General features: G+C 38.9%; 1 protein-coding gene across 8 annotated transcripts in view; it reads left to right on the plus strand.

Moving 5' to 3' along the window:
• Positions 1-23,737, plus strand: part of plekha5 (pleckstrin homology domain containing, family A member 5) — a 298,352-nt gene that overhangs the window by 99,778 nt on the left and 174,837 nt on the right. Inside the window, exon 1 of one of the 8 annotated variants that reach the window (XM_072241802.1) lies at positions 15,898-16,064. The exons of the other annotated variants lie outside the window; for them this stretch is intronic. The gene's annotated coding sequence lies outside the window, so the exon portion shown is untranslated. Of the gene's footprint in view, positions 1-15,897; positions 16,065-23,737 lie in introns of those variants that run through there. 8 annotated transcript variants of the gene reach the window in all.

Consider the following 23,737-nt stretch of genomic DNA (forward strand, 5'->3'; position numbering starts at 1 on the left):
CATATTTCTGGTGTTTTTTACTTATTGATTTCTGTATGTTATGTATGTTTGGAATGGCTATATCTCGTAAATAAGTTGCTCTTGCTTGTTTATCCTGTTTTTAGTATATCTGGGCAGTTATTATGAATTGTCCTATCTGTAACAACGGATCAGTTGTAATATAATTTGTGGTATTTTGATTCTAATTCTAAAACTGGTTCAGACTTGTATTTGTAGTAAGGTGTGATTTCATTTATGAGTTCGTATTTTAAAGCAAACTTTTCATGAATGATGTTTACCGCTTGATTGTGCCTGTGTAAGTAATCAGATTGTGTTAAACTGGTATTATTGTTATTATTATTATTATTGTTTTTCTACTGTTTGTTGACTTCTACACATTAGCTGTTTGTCCTCCCTGTTGGGTGCAGTCTTTCATTGATTCTATTATGGTTCTTAGATTTACTGAGTATGCAAGAAAACAAATCTCAGGGTTTTATATGGTGACAAACATGTACTTTGATAATAAATTTACTTCGAACTTTTGTAAAGTTGCAAAAGCTGGCAATGAAGGTGTTTGAAAAAATCGTGAGTTAAATCATGGATGAGAAACTAATATTTGAAATTTTTGCTAATTTATTACAAGTTATCTAAACAAATTCATCATTGATTTCTAACATTCACAAAACTGATAAGCAGGTCTGCAGTTTCAATTATTGTCAACAATTTTTAAGTTTGCATCCTATTTTCCATGACATAATATATTCACTGGGACCATTAGTAGTAAGAACTCTTTTTCAAAAGAACCATACTGTAAACTTTGTTCATCATTGTGGCCTGCTATGCAATTTTCATATAGAGACCATTTTAAGTATACTTATGATGAGTATAATTGGACTTTTATTCAGTGAGATAATAGAAACAGTGTATAGAGGCAGAATAAACCATTTGGTCCATCATGCCTGCTTTGCTATTATGGCTGATTCTGTATCTCACTACTTCCACCCCTCGATGTCAGGAAATTTATCTATCCCCTTAAATATATGTGATGAATTTTCTTCTACAACCCTCTGTGGCAGCAAGTTCCGCCCTTTATGTAAATGTCAGTTCATCTGAGACTTAAATGTCTAACCTTGTATTCTGAAATTTGACTTCTTTGAATCAACCAGTCAGGGGAAACATCTGGTCTGTTTAGCCAGATTAGGATCAATCAGATCCTCTTTTTCGCTCTTAAACAACAAAATACAAATTTTGTTGACCTAATCTCCCATCATATGGCAATGTTACTATTGGCAAAACCTCTCTGATGAACCTTTTATAGCATTCCTTCCATGACATATAAATCCTCTTAGATAATGCGACCAAAAGTGCATATGATACTCCAGCTGTGGTGTGACAAAGGCTCTGTAAAATTGTAGCAAGATTTCCTTGTTACTGCTCTCAAATCCTCTTGCAACAAAGACCAGGAAATCCTTTGCTATCTTAACTACTTGCTACACTTGCATGTTTACTTTGAATGACGTTTATAAGAACATGCTGGTCCCTTTGTAGAAGAACATTTCTAATCAAGCATAATTTAAATAATGCTTCATTTCTGATTTTCCTTCCAAAATAGTTAACTTCCCATTTATCCATCTTGTACTACATCTGCCAAGTTTTTGCCCATGTACTCAATCTGTCCAAGTTGCCTTAAACCCTTTTCACTTTCTGTGTAATTGACAATTCTTTTCAGTTTAATGTTTTAAGCAACCTTAAAGTATTATTTTCTATTCTCTTACCCAAACCATTAACATACATATTCTGAATAGCTGAGGCTGAAGTACAGATTTCTGCCGTATCACATTAGTTAGTTCCCATTACCAAAAAAGGCCTATTTATTCACTCTCTCCACTGTCAGTTTTCAGGTCATGTTAATATCACATTTTAATTTTGCAGCTTTCTGAAAAGCCAAGTTCACCACATCCACTTATTATCCGTTATCTATTCCACCAATTACATCCTCAAAATGATCCAGTGTTTGTCAAGCACGACTTCACTTCCAAAGTTCGTGTTGAATTTGGCTGATCCTGTTGATGTTTTCCAAGTGTCTAAGTATCTCATTCTCTATATCTGCCTGCAGCATTTTCCTTACTGCTGATGCTAGACTTTTCTACTCTTTTTTTAAATAAAAAGTTTACATTTGCTATCGGCTAATCTGTGGCAACTGTCACATGATCCTTAGAATTCTGGAAAATGATAATCAATGCATCCAGTGCTTCTACAGCTGCCTCCTTTAGCGTCTTGGATGCAAATTATGGGACTCTAGGGATTTATGGTCTTACTGTGCCATTAATTTCTCAAGCATTATTTTCATACTAATTTTCATTTCTTTTAGTTCTTCACCATCATTAGATACTGGATTCCTTAACATTTCTGAAATGCTCTTTGTGTCTTTTTCATTGAGTACTTTTATAAATTCTCTGCCATTTCCTTGCTCCCCATTATGAATTCTCTTGTTTTTGAACCCTGCATTTGATTGCCCTGGTCTCTTGTGTTTGTAATAGCTTTTATAGTCAACATTTTAAAGTCAACATTGTTAATGAAATGCATCAATACAAATATTGAATAAACATGCAGCAAAGATAGAATGGTTTTAATGGGGAATTTTACCTTTTGCATCAATAGAGATAAACAAAGAAGGTAAAATCTTTGAGTGTATTGAGGTCAAACAATATGACCAGAAACAGCAATGAAACAGATTATATTTAATAATTCATCAGAAGTCATATTTAGTTGGGATATTAATATAGTGCAATTTGAATCTAATATATGCCATAAAAGGTATTGATTTCAATATTAGTATAACAAAACAGCAATCCAAGGTGGCTAATTTTTCCAAAATTTAGATTTTGGAAAGGATAACTTCAGTATGATGGTACATCTACAGCTAATTGGCAAAATTAGTTAATAGATGATATGTAAATAATTGTGCAATGATCACAATGAATTTAATATATTACAGGATGAATTATAGGCTTCTTAGCTCTTTAGGATACATGCCAATGAAACAACTATAGATAGGAAATGAGTTTGATGTTCGAGTTCACCTCCATTCTGGTGTGTTACACCAGCCTTGGAGTTGATGGCATAGATTCACAGTAAATCTAGCAGTGAATGGAAATCTGTAGGCATTCAACAGGAGAGACACAGTCCACCACGATCTGTAACATCGAGGCAACTTGTTTCAGTGGAGATATTAGACAGGTAAGCTGGGATAGAACATGTGGCATGGTTAAAGGCAATAAAGTGCTAACCTGGCAAAGCTGCGGCAAGATTCCATTCATTTTAAACAGCAAAAGCAGCATGCTATGGACAGAGCTAAGCAAATCTATGCCCAGCAAGCCAGATCAAAGCCTGAAAATCCTGCCACATATGGTTATGATGAACAATTTAAAGAAAACAGAGAGGGCAGATCTTGGGAAGTAAGTGCATAGTGCATTTCCAATTAGAAATGAAGAGGAAATGTTCTGCCATGGTCTTATACTGAAGACCTACATTCATAGACTAATCTTTATTCAATCTAATCCTCTCTCCATCATTTCAAAGAATGGCGAAGTACATTGGATAGACTTAAATGTACTCTCAACAACATCCTAGTTAGAAGTGCTAAAGACCATGAGTAATTCTTTCACTTGCCAGGTTGTTTCAGAACACCCAAAAATGCTGACTATAGACACTGGGGAAACTTCAGACCAATATTACGTGGAAATTCTTGAAAATGACATAGACAGTTCTTAATTGCTGACCTATGAACCTGCTCATTGCTGCTCAGATTGGATTCCATTAAGATCATCGGGCTTCAGACTTAATTGCAGCTGTTGCCCAGAGGGGTGGAGAGAGTGACAGTCCTTGATATCAGAGCAGCATTTATTCAAATATGGTTTCAGGCAGCTTAAGTAAAATTCAAGCCACAGAAACTGAAATTCTCCGCTCTTTTAGATTATACTGAACAGTGTTTGATGGCAATCAGCTCAGTGCTAGGGCTAGGGGTTAAATAGAACAGCATGTTGGTTGAACTATCTTTAGCAATTGAATTGACTTTATTACTTACATTCTCCATAAACATGAGGTGTAAAAATCTTCACATGACGTCTCCATCTAAATGTGCAATGTGCAGTTTATAATAATTTATAATAAATAGTATGTACAACAATATTGAATACAAATACAGTTGTGTCAGCATGGCTGATGGCTTGGTGGAGAAGCTGTCCGGGAACCTGTTGGTCCTGGCTTTTATGCTTTGGTACCGTTTCCCAGATGGTAGCAGCTGGAACAGGTTGTAGCTGGGGTGACTCAGGTCCCCAGTAATCCTTCTGCCCTTTTGACACACCTATCTTTGTAAATGTGCTGAATAGAGGGAAGTTCACATCCACAGATGCACTGGGCTGTCCGCACCACTCTCTGCAGAGTCCTGTGATTGAGGGAAGTAGAGTTCCCATACCAGGCATGATGCAGCCCATCAGGATGCTCTCAATTCATAACAAGATTCCCTCCCACAATATCAGGAGTGGAGATTTTTTCTGATGTGCAGTGAACTGTTCCATATACAGTTTGTCCAGGAAAACATTCAGACATCAGTGGTAAGTTTTGATCATAGAGTAATGTGCCAATAAGTTCAAGTTTAATTGTCATTCAACCTTACATGAATATTCCTGAATACAGTCAAACAGACCAAGGTGAAAAACGCAGTACTAACAGACATACACAGCACAAGACACATATAGGGATACTATTACAGCTACAGAAAGGATGGGTAATGTAGCAGGGTCCTCTTTTGAGTCAGTATGGGTAGAAGTTGCGAACAGGAAGGGAGCAGTTACTCTATTGGGAGTGTGCTATAGGCCCCCTGGTAGCAGCAGAGATACCGAGGAGCAGATTGGGAGGCAGATTTTGGAAAGGTGCAAAAATAACAGGGTTGTTATCATGGGTGACTTTAACTTCCCTAATATTGGTTGGCACCTGATTAGTTCCAAGGGTTTGGATGGAGCAGAGTTTGATAAGTGTGTCCAGGACGAATTCCTGTCACAGTATGTTGACAGGCCGACTAGGGGGAATGCCATACTAGATCTAGTATTAGGTAACAAAATGGGTCAGGTCACAGATCTCTCAGTGGGTGAGCATCTGGGGGATGGTGACCACCACTCCCTGGTCTTTAGCATTATCATGGAAAAGGATAGAATCAGAGAGGACAGGAAAATTTTTAATTGGGGAAGGGCAAATTATGAGGCTATAAGGCTAGAACTTGCAGGTGTGAATTGGGATGATGTTTTTGCAGGGAAATGTACTATGGACATGTGGTCGCTGTTTAGCGATCTCTTGCAGGATGTTAAGGATAAATTTGTCCTGGTGAGGAAGATAAAGAGTGGTAGGGTGAAGGAACCATGGGTGATAAATGAGGTGAAAAATCTAGTCAGATAGAAGAAGGCAACATACATGAGGTTTAGGAAGCAAGGATCAGATGGGTCTATTGAGGAATATAGGGTAGCAAGAAAGGAGCTTAAGAAGGGCTGAGAAGAGCAAGAAGGGGGCATGAGAAGGCCTTGGCGAGTAGGGTAAAGGAAAACTCCAAGGCATTCATCAATTATGTGAAGAGCAAAAGGATGACAGGAGTGAAGGTAGGACCGATTAGAGATAAAGGTGGGAAGATGTGCCTGCAGGCTGTGGAAGTGAGCGAGGTCCTCAATGAATACTCCTCTTCGGTATTCACCAATGAGAGGGAATGTGATGACGGTGAGGACAATATGAGTGAGGTTGATGTTCTGGAGCATGTTGATATTAAGGCAGAGGAGGTGTTGGAGTTATTAAAATACATTAGGACGGATAAGTCCCCGGGGCCTGACGGAATATTCCCCAGACTGCTCCACGAGACGAGGGAGGAGATTGCTGAGCCTCTGGCTAGGATCTTTGTGTCCTTGTTGTCTATGGGAATGGTACCGGAGGATTGGAGGGAGGCGAATGTTGTCCCCTTGTTCAAAAAAGGTAGTAGGGATAGTCCGGGTAGTTATAGACCAATGAGTCCTAATACGTCTGTGGTGGGAAAGTTGTTGGAAACGATTCTTAGAGATAAGATCTGTGGACATTTAGAGAATCATGGTCTGATCAGGGACAGTCAGCATGGCTTTGTGAAGGGCAGATCATGTCTAGCAAGCCTGATAGAGTTCTTTGAGGAGGTGACCAGGCATATAGATGATGGTAGCACAGTGGATGTGCTTTATATGGATTTTAGTAAAGTTGGTGGTGTTGTAGATATTGTAGAGGATTGTTGAAGATTGCAGAGAGACATTGATAGGTTGCAGAAGTGGGCTGAGAAGTAGTAGATGGAGTTCAGCCCAGAGAAGTGTGAGGTGGTACACTTTGGAAGGACAGACTCCAAGGCAGAGAACAAAGTAAATGGCAGGATACTTGGTAGTGTGGAGGAGCAGAGGGATCTTGGGGTACATGTCCACAGATCCCTGAAAGTTGCCTCACAGGTAGATAGGGTAATTAAGAAAGCTTATGGGGTGTTAGCTTTCATAAGTCGAGGGATAGAGTTTAAGAGTTGCAAGGTAATTATGCAGCTCTATAAAACTCTGGTTAGGCCACACTTGGAGTATTGTGTCCAGTTCTGGTCGCATCACTATAGGAAGGAGGTGGAAACATTGGAAAGGGTACAGGGGAGATGCTGCCTGGTTTAGAGAGCATGGATTATGATCAGAGATTAAAGGAGCTAGTGCTTTACTCTTTGGAGAGAAGGAGGATGAGAGGAGACATGATAGAGGTGTACAAGATATTAAGAGGAATAGATGGAGTGGACAGCCAGCACCTCTTCCTCAAGGCACCACTGCTCAATACAAGGGGACATAGCTTTAAGGTAAGCAGTGGGAAGTTTAAGGGGGATATTAGAGGAAGGTTTTTTACTCAGAGAGTGGTTGGTGCGTAGAATACACTGCCTGAGTCAGTGGTGGAAGCAGATACACTAGTGAAATTTAACAGACAACTAGACAGGTATATGGAGGAATTTAAGGTGGGGGGTTATATGGGATGCAGGGTTTGAGGGTCGGAACAACATTGTGGGCCGAAGGGCCTGTACTGTGCTGTACTATTCTTTGTCCGATATAGCACATATATTTACAATAGCAGTAAATATACCGTCACAAAAAAGTAATGGTAATATAGCCCAAGTCCCTGAGTATCACATCCTGTAAATTGGTGCATGGAATGATGTCAGCAAGAACAAACCTACAGCATAGTAGTCATCTCATGCTAATGCAACCACAGACGAATGCAAACAACAGGAATTCTGCAGATGCTGGAAATTCAAGCAACACACATCAAAGTTGCTGGTGAACGCAGCAGGCCAGGCAGCATCTCTAGGAAGAGGTACAGTCAACATTTCAGGCCGAGACCCTTCGTCAGGACTAACTGAAGGAAGAGTTAGTAAGAGATTTGAAAGTAGGAGGGGGAGGGGAGATCCAAAATGGTAGGAGAAGACAGGAGGGGGAGGGACGGAATCAAGAGCTGGACAGGTGATTGGCAAAGGGGATATGAGAGGATCATGGGACAGGAAGCCCAGGGAGAAAGACGGGTCGGGGCGGGTGGGGGACCCAGAGGATGGGCAAGGGGTATAGTCAGAGGGACAGAGGGAGAAAAAGGAGAGTCAGAGAAAGAATGTGTGTATAAAAATAAATAACGGGTGGGGTACAAGGGGGAGGTGGGGCATTAGCAGAAGTTAGGGAAGTCAATGTTCATGCCATTAGGTTGGAGGCTACCCAGACAGAATATAAGGTGTTGTTCCTCCAACCTGAGTGTGGCTTCATCTTTACAGTAGAGGAGGCTGTGGATAGACATGTCAGAATGGGAATGGGATGTGGAATTAAAATATGTGGCCACTGGGAGATCCTGCTTTCTCTGGCGTTCAGCAAAGCGGTCTCCCAGTTTGCGTCGGGTCTCGCAAATATATAGAAGGCCACATTGGGAGCACCGGATGCAGTATATTACCCCAGCCGACTCACAGGTGAAGTGTCGCCTCACCTGGAAGGACTGTCTGGGGCCTTGAATGGTGGTAAGGGAGGAAGTGTAAGGGCATGTATAGCACTTGTTCCGACTGCGAAGAAAGTGTCCCGAAGGTGTGGAAGGGTCTGGGATAGGGACACCAAATACCTCCTCATGGCGGAGAGGGTCGCCTTCAGAGCTTGACGGGAGAAGCGACGAGAGGCAGAGTCAATAAAATGTGAATACCAATCCAGCTTGTCTTCCTCTGAACGAACACGGGAGGGAGCAAGCCCCCAACCCAGCATGGATGCCCGCTGTGTCACACCACCTCTGGCATCTCTTCCCTTGGATGGCTGCAACACGCTACCTAGTGGCACATGCGTCTGGTCCGCACTGCAACAGGTTCCCACCATTGGTCTCGCCAACAAAACAGTGAACCAGATTTGCAGTTTTCTACATTATCAATGTTCAACAGGCTCTCGTGATCTCTAAAATAACATCCAAGACAATCACTCACACACACACACACACACACACACACACACACACACACACACACACACACACACACACCCCCCCCTCCGCCATGCACTGCCTCAGACATGCTCCTGTAGCAGGCTGCAACACAGTCTGCAACAAGTCCAGCTTGATCACTATCAATTAACGATCTGTGTCTCCTAATTACTGACTTCTTGCCACAGGGGGAAGAAAGATCTTTCCTGATTACTCTGCTAAGACTTTTCTCAAAATTGCCTGCCTCTATCAAATCCCTCTTCATCCTTTGTTTGAGAGAAATGAATTCAGTCTAGTTTGTTGTAAACACATGAGATTCTACAGATGCTGGACATCCAGAGTGGCGGGCACAAAACTCAGCAGGTCAGGCAGCGTCTATGGAAAGGAATAAACAGTCAATGTTTTGGGCCAAGACCCTTCATAAAGGACTCAGGATCAAAAGCAGACCTAGTCTGTTTCTCACCCTAATTATTACTTTCCTGCCTTGGTAATATCTTAAAACCTCTTTAGACTCTGGAGATATCACAGCTTCCTATACTGTAAAACTACAATACACATCTATACAACCATGTGTTAGGGCGCAGCAAGAATACTGCATGCAGGTCTGATTGCATTGTTGTACCGGAGAGGTACAAAGGTCATTCACCAGGAAGGTGCCTGGGATGGACCAGTTCAGATCTGAGGAAAGACAGGGTAGGCTGAGTTTGTTTGGTTTCATTTAAAGATGGCAAAGACTGAACAAGTCTCCAGCCAAAATAAAGATATCATTCAAATAAATAGAGGTGAGGGAGGAGATGTATTTGGACTGGAATTAAAAAGTGCTTTTCTTATTCTGCAAGAGAAAGACTAGTTTGAACTTGTGCAGGTTGCCACTGAATAGTCAAAGAAGCTGTTCTATGTAATAATGTGTTTAACCAGATAAAGGAGGGTGGTTGTTGAGGACAAGTAGTTGGAACTCTGTTCACTGAAGAAGCAAGGCCATTTCATGATTTAGTTTTTCTGATTAGAAACTGGAGGCCTTGATAGATTATATGCTCTCCGCACATCATTTATTTTAGTGAGATCTGAACTGCAGACACTTAATTATAAGTAATTGCATAAACTTTGGATATATTCTCTGTAATTCAGAAGAATAACTAATATGTTTTGGAGGTATTAAGGGGATTTCAGATTAGGTAGAGAAACTATTTTTGTTAGCTGAAGTGCTTAGGATTTGGAAGTCACTTAAATTGGGAGATAGGCTTTTTATTAGTGTTGCTAGGAAATGTTTTTGTGTGGAAAGGCTGATACGAGTCTGGAAAGCACGGCAACAACAGGTAAATGGAATTTGGCCATCTTCAGTGAGATTCTTACTGAATGCATTTTGCATTCAGCATTTTGGATCCAGCTTTTGTCGCTGTCTCTTTACATCTTCGGGTCTAAGAAAATTATCCTACCAATGTGCTCTTGTGGTTTACTAAATTTATTTTGATTCTTAGTATTAACCTTCATTCCTGTGTGGCCTCTGTGATGGAAATTGCATCTGAACTTCTCATTGCAATTATGCTCTCATATTCAAAGTTACATTGTCAGCTTGAAGTGCATGGGAAATTTTTTGATGTTTGACTTCATTTCCCTTCTAAAAAGAAGGTGCTACACATGAATATAAACTTTGAAAACTTGGATTGAATTAGATCGGCAAGCTTACACTCATTTTCTCCTAACATCTCAATCCATTCACCAAAAGATTGCAATTTTCCTTTATATCTTACATGGCATGCTATAGAAATCTGATAAGTAATATATTTGGCTCAGTTACTTTATGGTAACTGCAGGCAGATCTCTCTGCTATCTGCCTTGAGGATTTAATCACTTAATATCTGTGCCCAAAAGAGCTACTTCCTGAATTGCATTGTGAACTCTGACCATCGGGAGACACAGCGAGCATGAATTTCCTGTGCACTTCAAGGTGACTATGTGACAACTCCTTGAGAAATGCAGAGAGCATTATCAACCTCCGTACAATGCCGTTTTTGACCTCGTGACAGTCTTTCACTCCATTTTTTTTGGGAAGGACTTTGGAGCGTAGTATTCAAGATTGTCTCCATCTTGCATCTTTTTCATGAAAGCATGCAAGCTGTGATCTTAGTCAACAGGTTCAGAACAGACGCAATCTCATTGCAGAATAATGTGAAGCAAGATACCCATCATCACCCCAGCACTTTCCTCAATCTGTGTAGCTGCATCTTACCTCCAGGGATCTTACTGTTGGGACAGAGCTAATTTACAGAGCAGGTGGGAAACTGTTCAACCTACATTGCCTCCATTCCAGAATTAAGGTTGCTCCAACTTTAGTAATCAAGATGCAGTCTACAGGTGAAGCCTCAAGGTGCCTGTTTTGGCCATGGAGCTGCAAAATATTGTTGGGTTTTTCATTAAATCACAGGGAAGAACGGGCCCTACACTTAAGATTTGCAAACCAAAAAACCTCTATCAACTTACTTTTCAAAGTTCAAAGTAAATGTCTTATCAAAGTACATGTGTGTCACCAGATATGACCCTGAGATTCATTTTCTAGTGAGCGTACTCAATAAATTCAATAACCATGATAGGATCAATGGCAGACAACCAGTGTGCAAAAGATGACAAACTGCAAATGAAAAAAAAATATATAAATAAGCAATAAATATTGAGAGCATGAGATGAAGACTCCTTGAAAGTGACTCATTTAGTTGTAGGAACAGTTCAGTGGTGGGCAAGTAAAGTTGTGAGAGGTTTTTTCCTCTGGTTCAAAAGTCTGATGGCTGAGGGGCAATAACTGTTCCTGAATCTAGTGGTGTGAGCCTAGAGGATCCTGTACCTTCTCTCTGATGGCAGCACTGAGAAGACTGCATGAACTGGGTAGTGGAGATCCCTGATGATGGATGTTGTATTCCTGCAATAATGCTGCTTGTAGATGTTCTCAATAGTGGGGAGAGCTTTGCCCACGATGGGCTGGACCATATCTACTACTTTTTGTAGGATTTTCCATTCAAGAGCCTTGTTATTTCCATACCAGGCTGTGAAACAGTCAGTCAATATACAGGTGTCCCCCGCTTTTTGAACGTTCGCTTTATGAAACCTTGCTGTTACAAAAGACCTACATTAGTTACCTGTTTTCGCTAACAGAAGGTGTTTTCACTGTTACGAAAAAAGGCAGCGCGCGCCCCGAGCAGCCTCCCCCGGAACTGCATTCTAGCCGGTGTTGCTTAAACACGTGCCTGTGAGCGGCCATTAGCAAGATGAGTTCTAAGGTATCGGAAAAGCCTAAAAGAGCTCATAAAGGTGTTACACTTAGCACAAAACTAGGCATAGTTATAGCGTTTCAGTCGTGGTGGACAAAGTGAGTTTGGCTTGTGGAAGTTGACGAAGCTGATGTTGAAGAGGTTTTGGCATCCCGTGACCAAGAACTGATAGGTGAACAGCTGAGGAAAGGAAGAGGAAAGGATAACAATCGAAACCAAATGTAGTAGCGAATGGACTGAAAGTGAAGTCGTCCAGGAACTGAATGTGAAGCAACTGCCTGAGAGTTTCGCTGAAATAATTGCAGAAAAGTATGACTTTAACTTTGAAAGGGTACGCCGGTTTAGGCCATATTTGCAAGATGGTTTGAGTGCTTACAAAGAACTGTATGATAGAAAAATGCGCAAGTCTAAGCAGTCAAGCATACTGTCGTTTTTTAGGCCTTCCATATCAGCCACAGCAGACGATGAACTTCGACTTTCGACATCGAGGCAGGCAGATCAGAGGTGATTGCCGATTGTGTCGCCTCTGATCTGGGCTGACATTTACGTGCCGGGCGGCACCTAATTAATTAGCTTGTTTATTTCGGCTTTTTTCTTAAAGATGTGCTGCATCTTGGCTACTGCTGCACCACTGCATGCTTCGCGGATCAATATCGTTCCGCGGCCTGGAGGGTGGGGACCACTGCACCACCCCGGCCTCCGACGACTCAGCCTAACACACCATCATCAGTGTGCTGGGCGCTGTCTTCCTGATTCTAGTAAGTGATACTACACTGTACATACATTATTTCTACTTTATATAGGCTGTGTATTTTTATGTGTTATTTGGTATGATTTGGCAGCTTCATAGCTTAAAGTTTACTGGAGAGAGTGTTTCTGCCGAGAGCACTTACGCCGTGTTTCTGCCGAGAGCACTTGCGTGAGATTTTCGCTACGGAGAACAGTGCGGCAATGATTATAGAGAAGTATTTCTACTTTATATAGGCTGTGTATTTATCATATTATTCCTGCTTTTACTATATGTTACTGTTAGGTTTGATGTGTTATTTGGCATGATTTGGTGGGTAATTTTTTGGGTCTGCGAACACTCACAAATTTTCCCCATATAAATAAATGGTAATTGCTTCTTCACATTATGACATTCCGGCTTACGAACCATTTCATAGGAACGCTCTACCTTTGGATGGCGGGGGAAACCTGTACTTCTACACTGCACTGCACTTCTGCAGAAGTTTGTCAAAGTTTGAGATATCACGCTGAGTCTTCACAAATTCCTAATGAAGTAGAGGTGTTGCTGTGCCTTCTTTGTAATATCACTTGCCTGGTGGGCTCAGGACAGGTCATCCAACATAATAACACAGAGAAATTTAAAGTTACTGACCTTCTCCACCTCTGATCATCTGATGAGAACTGGCTCATGGTCCTCTGGTTTCCTTCTCCCGAAGTCAATAATCAACTCCTTGGCCTTGCTGACATTGAGTAAGAGATTGTTGTTATGGCACCACAAAGCCAAATTTTCAGTCTTCTTCCTGTATGTTGACTTATCACCATCTTTGATTTGGCTTACGACAATGGTGTCATCAGCAAACCTGAATATGGCATTCGAGCTATGCTTAGCCACAGTCTTAGGTGGAAAGTAATTAGAGCAGGGGGCTAAGCACACAGCCTTGTGGTATACCTGTGCTGATAGAGATAGTAGAGGAGATGTTGTTGCTAATCCAAACTGGCTGGGATCTGCAAGTGAAAAAATCAAGGTTCCAATTGCACAGGAGGTATTGAGGCCAAGTTCTTTAAGCTTGATGATTAGTTTTGAAGAGGTGATGGTTTTTAATGCTGAGCTGTAGATAAAGGACATCCTGATGTACTGTGTGCAGCTTTGCTGTTCAGATATTCCAGGATTGAGTACAAAACCAATGGCATCTACTATGGACCTGTTGGGCCAGTAAGCACCAAGTCACTTCTCAGGCAGGAGTTGATATGTTTCATTATCAACTTCTCAAAACATTTCATGACTGTGTATATAAGTCCTACAGGACTTCATTGAGGCAAGTTGTCACTTTCTTCTTAGGCACTGGCATAATTGAAGCTTGCTTGAAGCAGATGGGTACCTCAGACTGCTGAAGCAAGGGGTTAAAGTTTTCAGTGAACACTCCATCCAGTTGATCAGCACAAGTCTTAGTACTTGGCCAGGTACCATCTGGGTTAGAGGCTTTCCGTGGGTTCACCCTCTCGAAGGATGCACTTACATTAGCCTCAGAAATTGAAATCACAGGATCACTGAGAGTTCTACAGCACTGTCTTCAACATTAAAGGTTCATTGCAAGACCCTGGGAGAAAATGTGGACAGTTTTCCATATATGAGGAACCACTTTTAATGCAAAATGGCATAGATGATGAAGTTCACAGTCACCTTCATAGTCAACTCTGGGGAAAAGTGTTTTTTAAAGATTGACCTCAAATTCACTTCAGGAAGGTTTACTGGGCCCTGCCCTCCCATGTACTTTTGAGTCATTGGCTACCTATGGAGGAAACCTCAGTGGTACCACTAATGCTGCTTGACAAGATTATTCAAATCCACCTGGAAGATAAATGTACCAATATCAGTATTCTCTACCACATCTCCCGCATTGAAACGCAAATTTCATTTGGCTAGCTGCAAGTGAAGGTTACATGTTTGACACAAGGTTCCCAAAACTGACACTTTATTTTATGGATGTTGAGCTTGCATATTTTCCATTTGTGTTTTCTCCAGATGCTCCATTTTCCTCCTAAAGGAGTGCAGACTTGTTGATTAAATACCTCTGTTGTGGAGGTGAATGGCAGAACTGGAGGGAACTGATGAGAGTGTGAGGAGATGGTAATGGGATTAGTGTAGAATTAATGTCAATGAGTGTTTGATCTGTTTCCATACTTGGTAAGTCTATGATAAAATATCTGAAATAGGTAAGTTCATATTTACAGAGCGTTGAACACATGCTCTCATTTCAGACAGGAAGTTCTGTACCATTGTGTTCTTTGTTCGGAAAGATATCTTGTTTTTAAATTTGAAAAGAGTTGCTTTTATTTATATAGAAGTTAGAAGCAATATTGTATTCTATTCTGTGACTGATGTTCATATTTTTCAGAGGACATCTTGATTGGTGTCGACAAATTGGGCTTTAAAGGGCCTATGTCCACATTGTATAACTCTGCCCTTCAACCCACAAATCCTTGTAGGCCACTTCTGTATACATTTATCCAGGGAAGTAAAGTATGTTCCTTGTAATTTCTACTCAATGCACATTTCCAGAAGTTCAGTTCAGTTGTAAAATTTTAGCTGTGTTAATGAATAAGCTAACATAGTTTATTACTTTTGCATTTTAGTGTATTTTCGAAAGGCATTGTAAGGTACAAATTTAATATGAACAGAGAATAATAAATGCCTGTGCACATTAAAAATGCAATCATCGCATTGCTTTCAGTGTCTTTAAAAAGAGAACAAAGTTAGTGGATTTCATAAGGCATTATATAAGACTTAATTAACAGTGCTTCAAACCAAACAACTGAAATCAATGCAGTATTATAAATTGCATAGTATGCTTGCGTGAGAGTTAAATAGTTTGTTCCCAAAGATAGGGTGGTCGTACTTTAGAAGATTGTTTGTGTTCATTCTGAGATAGAAGCTAGATAGGATTAGAGTTAGTTTTTCACCCTGACTTCTGATATGATAGGTCAGGACCACTAATGACTCAAAGTTCTGTGGAAAAAGTCATGTAAATGTTTACAAAAAAAAATTCAGACTTCACTATTGCAGAATTAGTGGCGGTTGTACGATAAATCTGTTCTACCCACACTATCATAAAGGTTCGCTGAAATGTGTTGTCTTAAGAACAGATTAATACAATTTCTATTAAATGCATAAGCCAATGTCTTTTTTTTAACATTTGATAATTTGATATTTTGTGTATGCAGTAAATGAACTATATGTTTGCAAGGTATGAAACAGAACTGTTTCACATAATGTAGCATTGAAATGACATCATGCACAGTGTCGAGTTTCAGTTCCTGCAAAGCAGCTTGACAGCTGTGATGCTTTATTTCTCTCTCTTCGGGCATTAGATTGCTCACTGGGGAACCTCTTCAAAGAAACGGGATCCATTTCAGGACTTAGCAAATACTGCATCTTGACAGATGTCGGGAGTTCAGCAAAAGGATTGAATTACCTTGAACACTAAAGTCTGACTTTGTGCTGTGATTTTGTTTTTATTTGCTGGTTTAGTTGCTGGAATTGTGCAGCATACCAAGGCAATTGGTTAATACAATGTAAGTATGATTTTGATCAGAAGAACTATACTGTATCCAGGTTGCATGTTGCATTTATGTAGATTTTTTGCCGAAAAAATTCTTTTACAAAGATTGAGATTCTACATTGTTTTTCAGTTATATATGTATATATATGCCTTTAGTATATAGATGAAAGTCTTTAAGTTCAAGCAATAATTTAAAAGCTATAGTGCTTGAACTGCAAGCAAAATAAATTCGCTTGAAATTTGAAAAGAGCGTCAGACATTTGGCACTGTTTGTTCCGATCACTGGTGACAGATTATATGCCTCTGCGATTTGATGATTGTTAGTTGTTCTATAGACTGGTAGAAGCCTGCAACCAGCATTGGGAACAGAAACAGATTAGAAGTACGATTGTCTGGTAAATTCGTAGATAAGCACATGACAAGCAATTCAGGGTGGAGAGGAATTTAGAAGGAGATTTGATTAGCTTTATTAATCTTATTCTGCAACTTGTAAACTTGAGATGTAATTCATATTTGTGGGAATATTTAGCTTCATGGTTCATTTTACAAAATTTATTATATGGGTCAAATGCTTTGTATGGATTTTACTGTTAATTCATTAAACTATAATGAATGAAGCTTTAAACTGAAGTATATTTACATATCCAGACTATTGCAGTCCCTAAAAATCAGTTTTAAAAGGCATAATAAACACATCAATGCCATCTTTTTAACACATTTTTCTCTTCATAAATTTGTGCTAACAGTGATGTTTTTCAGTGTTTAACATTTTTTAAAAACTGCAACATGTTTTAATCGCGGGTGGGGGAATAGAAAATTCTGGAGACTTGATTGTCTTTTCATTTTACCATGTATTTTAATGGAATTCATTCATGATTAATGTTTACTGGAGATAGTGTTGAGATATTTGGTTGGGCTCCATTTTTGATGTTTTGGAATGCTGTACAGCAATCATGCAACTTATCACGTTCCAAATATCCCCAGAGATTTTCCAGTTTGAGTAGTATTGGTAAAAGAAAGAAACTATTTATTTGCATTTCTTACTTACTGTATCTGTTGGTATTGGGGCTTCACAAGGCCTACATATATTGGCCACCTCTAATTAAGAGCTACATGCTTAAGCTCCTGCTGTCTCCTTCTGGTGTAGGTACTCTCAGAATGCTGGTGTAGAAGTAGTTTCAAGGTTTTGACCCAGCAGTGGTGAAGGAATAACAGTATAGTTCTGGGGTAGGTAGTGTGCGTCCTGAAGGGGGAGCTTCCCATGGATTTGAAACCGCTATTGCTCTTGGTGGCAGAGGCTCTGAGTTTTTGTATTACTGCAGTGCATTTAATTGGTGTTACTGGCTGTGACCGCTATGTATTAGATTTAATATTTAGTGTGGTGAATGACATTCTGGTCCACCTAGGGTACTTTATCCTGCTAGATATTGAGTTTCTTGACATCTGTTGGTAATGGCAAATGGATTAAACTGATTCTGATTCTGAAATGTGATGGATTGATAGACTCCTGGTATTAAAGGTTTGAGGTGTCGGGTGATGAATCACTCACTGCAAGCTATCCTCGCTTCAACCTGCCCTTGTTGGCAATATATTTGTGTGTCTGGACCAGCTTAGTTTCTGGTCAACAATACCTCTAATATATTAATAGTAGAGACTAAGTGACAAATGCCATTGAATGTCAAAGACAGATGATGAGACCACCTCTTGTTACAATTGGTCTTTGTGTTATAAGTTTTACACGCCATTTATCAGTCCATGCCTCAATGTTGTATGGGTCATGTTGCATGCAGGCATGTGCCACTTCATTTGCCAAGGAGTTACAAGTGTAATTAATGTTGTAAAGTCATCAGTAATTGGCCCAGCTGCTCACTTTATGATAGATCATTGATAAACCAATGGAAGGTGGTTGAGACTAGGAGCAACACAAACAGAATGCTGGAGAAATTCACCAAGTCAAGAAGTATCTATGTAGGGGAGTAAACAATTGTTGTCTCAGGCCAAGATTCTTCATCAGGACTCTGATGAAGAGTAGGACGTTTTGAGACTCAGGACACTGCATTTGTGTTCTGGGAATAGAATGTTTGCACCTCAAGCAATGCTGAAGAAACAATATAGTTTGAGTGGAAATTGCAGTTTTATTTTCTTTTAGTATTGGTAAATTCACTTTTAATCTGTAGTACCAATTAATGTATCATGCATGTTCCAGCTGGAACTCACTTTAAACCCATCTAACATTAATAGAATGTTTCTTCCAAATCTTCTTTTTCATATCCCTTGTTTCCAATCCCAATTTTACATTCCAGAGAGTCGTATAGGGTGTGTTGTACATATAGGCTCGGTTGTGCATATAGGCATTGGCTGTTGTACATATAGGCATTGGCTGTTTCAGTTGCACTGGAGCTGTGAGCACAGTTGGACATTGTGCAATCATCAGTGAACACCCCCACATGTGACCTTGGGATCGAAGGAAGGTCATGGATCATTGGAACTTTGGATCAAATCAGGTCCTTTAATTTTCCCTTTCCCAGACTGTGATAAGTGGGGCATTGATGCTGTTGGATTTATGTCCTTGAATTGAGATCACGCTGATAATGTTATTGTGCAGTTCCTTGTTTTCTTTTTATGAACCCAACAGTGAGTGACTCCATTACTCTTGTTTTACAACATCCTTTGATTTACATTTCCACTCAGTTAAATTTCAGGATCTTTGCCCAGCCTAATCCAAATGATGATATATACACATGTGACACCCTGACACGGATCTACATGTTTTTTCCATCTTGGTTGCTCTCCTGGTGTCATCAATTCACTGCTTTAATCATATTTTCTCTCATTGAAGTGTTTTTTTCCAGCAATATCCCATGCCTTGTGTGTTATTCTCTTCAGAATCCTACTCAAAACCTTTTGCTTTAACTATTAACTTTGCCTGTTTCCTACATGATCATTGTTCTTTCTTAATTGTCCAAGCTCTGAAATGATTTGGAGTGTCTTATCTGACAGTCCAAATTATTATTCATGGAGTGGGCTTGATCCAAGTTAAAGTGACAAGGAGTATCACTCATTCGCTTTTGAAAATAAAACTGTCTGATTATTTTAAGTGGAAGCTGTTGATTTTTGTATATTGGTTGCCACTTGTTTTTTTCCTTCTGAGAAGTAATTTCAGTTTCCTTTAGCAGCACCACTCTCTGTGGGTTTTGGCACAAGGAGACCATGTTTCCAATCACCAGCCTATCACCCCATCGTGTAGACTTTAAACAATTTCTGACATGTTAACTTCACCTTAAATGTGTTGTCATTTGGACTCATGACTGCCTCCTTGGTCCCTTTTAGACACTATTGCTAAAATTATTATTATTATAGTCACCTATTTGGGGATGATTTTGGACTGAAGTACAATTTCTCAAAACTACAATCCAAGGAAGAGATTTTGAAAGATTATGAACCGTTGTCTTTTTTTTCAAAGAACCAGGGTAAAAAATCCTGGGTTCTTTTTAGAACAGAATCACCAGCTTATTCTGAGAAGACATTTTTCCAATCTTGCCAGAATAAGCTGGTGATCCTTTCAAATAAAAGCAGCTGCAATATGTATTCACTGAAAAAAGCCAGCCTCACTTTTTATTTTTAGAACTTTACACTCTTAGTCATGTAATAAAGATTCCATTCCCCCGAAAGGGCTTTAATCACCCATTCCTCAGATATCATATTACACAATACAGTCTATCCATGTAATCTCCAGATATTCCACAGAGTATTCTTAACTCCAGTACTGGTGAAACATCAGAGAGGTTGCTCACTGGTACTAAGCTATTTCATTCTTACCACTGTTTTCCATTAAATCTGTAGTCAGGTATGGTAAATTATTTTAAAACTTTTGTTTTCCAATTAAAACTTCAATTATGTATTAAATTAATGGGAATAAACTGACAACTTAATAAACTCTGGGAAATAGAGTGAAAAAGCAGGTGACTAGTGGTACGGTTTGAATTTTTTTTGACACTGACTCGTACATTATTCTGACACTGACTCATGCTTACTGTACTTTGCTCCCACATATGCACAAAGGTACTCTTTTTACAGGCTGTTCAAATCTGTCAGTGAGTGAGCATTAAATAAAATTTTGGTTGATGTGGGTGAACAAACCATTTTTAAAGATGGTGGGAAAGATTTTACTGACATTGTATGATAGTCTGAATTATTAAAAAGTTGATATTTTATATACTGAACTTTTTCAAGATTGAACAGCTTAAGCAGAGGTAGTTTGAGGAATTGTCATGGCATTGATATTTTCCTTTTCCTGATTAAAGGAGCAGAATTGTCTTTGTGTCTGCATTTTGCAGCTGAAGTAGATTTTCTTAAAGCTATTGCTGGAATTCTAAAGTTCAATGTAAATTTATTATTATCAAAGTACATATACGGCACCATACACCACCCTGAGATTCATTTTCTTGTAGGCATTCACACTAGAACAAAGAAATGCAATAAAATCAATGAAAAACTACACACACAGACTGACAACCACTGCAAATGATGTCAAATGATCCAAATATAATAAAACAATAATAATTATATAAGTAAATAATACTAAGAATTAAGTAAGTAAGTAAATGCAAATGTTCACAAGGCAACCAGAAAACCAGACTTTTATGAGGCTTTTAGGATTCTTTATTGGGCAAAGGGGATATTGTTGGAGGATTAATTATTCTATATAATTCCAATTTCAAAGGATATTTGTTAACATTTTGCAAATTTTGTGCCGAATATGAGGTATACGTTAGATCAGATGTATTCCAATTAATTTTATGTATTGAGGGATGACCTCTGTTAATGTAGATCTTTGTTACCTTTTCCCATGTAATTCTCACTAACATGGCAAAAAACAATTTAGTAGAAAATAAGAAAAGCTCATCTTTTGGTGTTCATGTCAAGGCTATTCTATATACTTTGAGTTATTTCCAACGTTTTAAATCTGGTCGAATGAGGTTCTTTTATTTCCAAAATCAGCAGCCACTGGACCATAGTTTGAAAATTTTTTGCAAATGATTTGTAGAATACCCTTCCCATCAAACCTCAGCTGAGATTGATGGGAATGGTATAGCTGAAGTTTCAGTTGTGTTCAACCTCCTTTTTAGCCCTTTTAAATTGTTTCCACAGTGGGAAATTCAACTATTACATCTGCTTTAGGCTTTAATTGATAGATTATCAGAGTCAATATTTATTTTTCTTTGCTGGTTCTCTGTTTCTTCTCAGTTGCTCTATTTAGTATGCTGCTAAGGCAGTTGTTTGATACAAGAGACAGAAAATGCTTGAGAAGTACTGTTTTCTCTTGTTAATTACATGCATAGGCTCTGCTTGTTCTTCCCAGAGTAATCTGTCATTTGGATTTATCAATATTCAACATATTACTGATGAGATACCAGCACCTCAAAAACTACCTAATGTCATCCTCCATTTCCATCTTACTTCAAACTATCTTCTTACCTCTTAATTGAAATAATATAATGTAAATATTTTAACTGACCTTCATAGATATTTTTGGAGTTCATTATTTTTTATATTCATATGCAGCAAAACTTTTGCTGGTCTTTGTCTTTCAACTACTCATGACACTGAGTTATTTGAAATCTTTCCACGGTTTTATAATTGCATGTTTTAAGGTAGGTTACATAAGCTTATAGAAGTACTGAAGTAGAATATGCTTTGCAATTGTGTTGGGTTTCAAGTTTATTAGTGCAATAGAAACTTGAATTAAGGGTCTAATGCAGGAATTCCCAACTTTTTTATGCCATGGATACCTACCATTAACCGAGGGGTCTGTGGGTCCCAGGTTGGGAACCCCTGGTCAAATGAAAGGAATTAAAAGTATTGTTCTGTTTCTGCTTCTTTCAAGAAAAATCACATAAATTCAGGCAAGTGAATATTTTGTTCAAAATTTTGTCCCTTTCTTGTTCAGGTAGTCAGTGTGTTCTGGCCTCTAGAGACACAGTTTGTTCTGTATGAACATTTCTTCCTGTGTGTAAGCTGTTTTTATCCTTTCTCGCATGGATTAATTTGGATTTCAATTTGAAGTATATAGGAAGACCTTTATCTCCATCTTCTCTTTATTTGCCCTTGAAACAACAATATCTGTATGTCTTGTTTTGTTAATATTGGTAAAAATTCACTATATTTTTTTTAAAGGAAGCATTGTGTTTATTACTTCTAATTATTAAGGTATCACTGTGCCATGAGTTTAATCTTGATTACGTGGCATGGCATATGGAGTCTTGTGTGTGCATATTACCGTGGGTAACGCCAATTGTGTGAATAATCGATAGAATTGGTATATTCAGATGCACAACGATTCTTTATTGAATTTAATATATATTTTACTTTCTGCAGTTTCAGAAATAAGATCTCATTAAAACACTAAAGGAATCTTCCCTCTTGCGTCATTCTTGAGAAGGTGTTTAACTCACTGTGTAGCTTTGTACATGCACACTGTGGGAGCAGGGATATTAAGTAATAATTATATAGCTATGAATACAAAATGTTTAAAATATAAGAAGGTGAACAGTTTTCTTGAACATTGTAACTTCATGTCTGTACTGAGCATACTTTCTGTAGGAAATAATAAAGGGGCAGGCTCTGATCTTTTTAACTGTCAAAATCTGTATCGTGAAATTTTGTATTTACGCTTTTATGAATAGCATACAACATTTTTAGTGAGTGCAAAAGTTTTCTTGATATTCAGTCAAAGAACTGTATTTGACAACATCCTTTCTTGAATGGTGCCTTTAACGAAGTGTTGTGGGAAATACAAAATTAAAGTACATTTAGTTTATATTTGTTCATGGGTGGAGCAGATGATTTGCTTTAAGCTCTTGAAGTTGATTCATTTTTTTTAGTATTTGGGAGTTCAAAGTTCAAGGTAAATTTATTATCAGAGTACCTATATGTCACCACATACTCAGTAAATCCATAATAGAATAGTACTCAAACGGAATCAGTGAAAGACTGCACCAACTTGTTTCAACCGATATGCATAAGACAACAAACCTTGCAAATACAAAGAGAAAGAAATAATAATACATAAATCAGCAATAAATATCGAGAACATGAGATGAAAAGTCCTTAAAAGTGAGTCTAAAGGTTGTAGGAACATTTCATTGATGGTCTTAGTGAAGCTGAGTGGAGTTACCCCTTTTGATTAAAGAGCCTGATGGTTGAGGGGTAATAACTGCTCCTGAACATGGTGGTGCAAGTCCTGAGGTTCCTGTACCACCTTCGTAATGGCAGCACCGAGAAGAGAGCATGACCTAGGTGGTGGGAATCTCTGATGATGGATGCTGCTCCCCTGTGATAATACTTCTTGTAGATGTACTCAGTAGTGGCATTAATAAATCAAATGCCAATACTAAATCCAATTGTTCCATATAAACGTTGTATATTTGGTTGCTAGAGGCTGCAGACCAGGGAAATTGGGAATTAATGCATAAATGAAGACTGGAAAATTGCAAATCTCATTCCATTCTTTAAATGAATGTTGTTTACTTGGATTTTCAGAAGGCCTTTGACAAGATGCGACAAGATAAGAACCCATGGTATTACAGGAGAGATACTATGATGGATAGAAGATTGGTTGATTGGCAGCAGGCAAAGTGTCAGAACAAAGAGGGCTATTCTGGTTCGTTGCTAGTTCTGCAAGGG

This window comes from Mobula birostris, chromosome 23 (genome assembly GCF_030028105.1).
Source record: "Mobula birostris isolate sMobBir1 chromosome 23, sMobBir1.hap1, whole genome shotgun sequence".
Taxonomy (NCBI): Eukaryota; Metazoa; Chordata; class Chondrichthyes; order Myliobatiformes; family Myliobatidae; genus Mobula; species Mobula birostris.